General features: G+C 45.0%; 7 non-coding genes across 7 annotated transcripts; all 7 read right to left on the reverse strand.

Moving 5' to 3' along the window:
• Window positions 1-191: 191 nt before the first annotated feature.
• Window positions 192-310, reverse strand: LOC132997748 (5S ribosomal RNA). The gene has a single exon (XR_009677789.1). It is a non-coding gene; the product is annotated as a 5S ribosomal RNA (ribosomal RNA).
• A 214-nt stretch (window positions 311-524) lies between these two features.
• Window positions 525-643, reverse strand: LOC132997812 (5S ribosomal RNA). Its single transcript, XR_009677849.1, has one exon. It is a non-coding gene; the product is annotated as a 5S ribosomal RNA (ribosomal RNA).
• A 214-nt stretch (window positions 644-857) lies between these two features.
• Window positions 858-976, reverse strand: LOC132997793 (5S ribosomal RNA). The gene has a single exon (XR_009677831.1). It is a non-coding gene; the product is annotated as a 5S ribosomal RNA (ribosomal RNA).
• Window positions 977-1,190: 214 nt separating this feature from the next.
• On the reverse strand, window positions 1,191-1,309 carry LOC132997747 (5S ribosomal RNA). Its single transcript, XR_009677788.1, has one exon. It is a non-coding gene; the product is annotated as a 5S ribosomal RNA (ribosomal RNA).
• Window positions 1,310-1,523: 214 nt separating this feature from the next.
• On the reverse strand, window positions 1,524-1,642 carry LOC132997768 (5S ribosomal RNA). The gene has a single exon (XR_009677808.1). It is a non-coding gene; the product is annotated as a 5S ribosomal RNA (ribosomal RNA).
• A 214-nt stretch (window positions 1,643-1,856) lies between these two features.
• Window positions 1,857-1,975, reverse strand: LOC132997877 (5S ribosomal RNA). The gene has a single exon (XR_009677904.1). It is a non-coding gene; the product is annotated as a 5S ribosomal RNA (ribosomal RNA).
• A 214-nt stretch (window positions 1,976-2,189) lies between these two features.
• Window positions 2,190-2,308, reverse strand: LOC132997737 (5S ribosomal RNA). The gene has a single exon (XR_009677779.1). It is a non-coding gene; the product is annotated as a 5S ribosomal RNA (ribosomal RNA).
• Between the last annotated feature and the right edge of the window lie 192 nt (window positions 2,309-2,500).

The following is a 2,500-nucleotide window of genomic DNA, read 5'->3' on the forward strand; positions in this document are numbered from 1 at the left end:
TATTTATACATGTGAACCACCACCACCATCATCAAATCATGACAATTATCAAGCATTTCCATCAGTAATAATGTCAGGGTTCCATATCCTTGTTTTCTTTGATGGTGAGTCTTTCCTGCTCTTTCCAAGATGTTTCTCCTTTAAAGCAGCAGCAACCGTTCCCTCAGCTGGTTGCAAAGCAAATTCGAAAAAGCTTACAGCACCTGGTATTCCCAGGCGGTCTCCCATCCAAGTACTAACCAAGCCCGACCATGCTTAGCTTCCGAGATCAGACGAGATCGGGCGTGCTCAGGGTGGTATGGCCGTAAGCGAAAGACTCAACCCACAATACCTTATTTATACATGTGAACCACCACCACCATCATCAAATCATGACAATTATCAATCATTTCCATCAGTAATAATGTCAGGGTTCCATATCCTTGTTTTCTTTGATGGTGAGTCTTTCCTGCTCTTTCCAAGATGTTTCTCTTTTAAAGCAGCAGCAACCGTTCCCTCTGCTGTTTGCAAAGCAAATTCGAAAAAGCTTACAGCACCTGGTATTCCCAGGCGGTCTCCCATCCAAGTACTAACCAAGCCAGACCATGCTTAGCTTCCGAGATCAGACGAGATCGGGCGTGCTCAGGGTGGTATGGCCGTAAGCGAAAGACTCAACCCACAATACCTTATTTATACATGTGAACCACCACCACCATCATCAAATCATGACAATTATCAAGCATTTCCATCAGTAATAATGTCAGGGTTCCCTATCCTTGTTTTCTTTGATGGTGAGTCTTTCCTGCTCTTTCCAAGATGTTTCTCCTTTAAAGCAGCAGCAACTGTTCCCTCTGCTGGTTGCAAAGCTTATTCGAAAAAGCTTACAGCACCTGGTATTCCCAGGCGGTCTCCCATCCAAGTACTAACCAAGCCCGACCCTGCTTAGCTTCCGAGATCAGACGAGATCGGGCGTGCTCAGGGTGGTATGGCCGTAAGCGAGAGACTCAACCCACATTACCTTATTTATACATGTGAACCACCACCACCATCATCAAATCATGACAATTATCAATCATTTTCATCAGTAATAATTTCAGGGTTCCATATCCTTGTTTTCTTTGATGTTGAGTCTTTCCTGCTCTTTCCAAGATGTTTCTCCTTTAAAGCAGCAGCAACCGTTCCCTCTGCTGGTTGCAAAGCAAATTCGAAAAAGCTTACAGCACCTGGTATTCCCAGGCGGTCTCCCATCCAAGTACTAACCAAGCCCGACCCTGCTTAGCTTCCGAGATCAGACGAGATCGGGCGTGCTTAGGGTGGTATGGCCGTAAGCGAAAGACTCAACCCACAATACCTTATTTATACATGTGAACCACCACCACCATCATCAAATCATGACAATTATCAATCATTTCCATCAGTAATAATGTCAGGGTTCCATATCCTTGTTTTCTTTGATGGTGAGTCTTTCCTGCTCTTTCCAAGATGTTTCTCCTTTAAAGCAGCAGCAACCGTTCCCTCAGCTGGTTGCAAAGCAAATTCGAAAAAGCTTACAGCACCTGGTATTCCCAGGCGGTCTCCCATCCAAGTACTAACCAAGCCCGACCATGTTTAGCTTCCGAGATCAGACGAGATCGGGCGTGCTCAGGGTGGTATGGCCGTAAGCGAAAGACTCAACCCACAATACCTTATTTATACATGTGAACCACCACCACCATCATCAAATCATGACAATTATCAAACATTTCCATCAGTAATAATGTCAGGGTTCCATATCCTTGTTTTCTTTGATGTTGAGTCTTTCCTGCTCTTTCCAAGATGTTTCTCATTTAAAGCAGCAGCAACCGTTCCCTCTGCTGGTTGCAAAGCAAATTCGAAAAAGCTTACAGCACCTGGTATTCCCAGGGGGTCTCCCATCCAAGTACTAACCAAGCCCGACCCTGCTTAGCTTCCGAGATCAGACGAGATCGGGCGTGCTCAGGGTGGTATGGCCGTAAGCGAAAAACTCAACCCACAATACCTTATTTATACATGTGAACCACCACCACCATCATCAAATCATGACAATTATCAATCATTTCCATCAGTAATAATGTCAGGGTTCCATATCCTTGTTTTCTTTGATGTTGAGTCTTTCCTGCTCTTTCCAAGATGTTTCTCCTTTAAAGCAGCAGCAACCGTTCCCTCTGCTGGTTGCAAAGCAAATTCGAAAAAGCTTACAGCACCTGGTATTCCGAGGCGGTCTCCCATCCAAGTACTAACCAAGCCCGACCCTGCTTAGCTTCCGAGATCAGACGAGATCGGGCGTGCTCAGGGTGGTATGGCCGTAAGCGAAAGACTCAACCCACAATACCTTATTTATACATGTGAACCACCACCACCATCATCAAATCATGACAATTATCAAGCATTTCCATCAGTAATAATGTCAGGGTTCCATATCCTTGTTTTCTTTGATGGTGAGTCTTTCCTGCTCTTTCCAAGATGTTTCTCCTTTAAAGCAGCAGCAACCGTTCCCTCAGCT

Source organism: Limanda limanda, unplaced genomic scaffold (assembly GCF_963576545.1).
Source record: "Limanda limanda unplaced genomic scaffold, fLimLim1.1 SCAFFOLD_262, whole genome shotgun sequence".
Lineage (NCBI taxonomy): Eukaryota > Metazoa > Chordata > Actinopteri > Pleuronectiformes > Pleuronectidae > Limanda > Limanda limanda.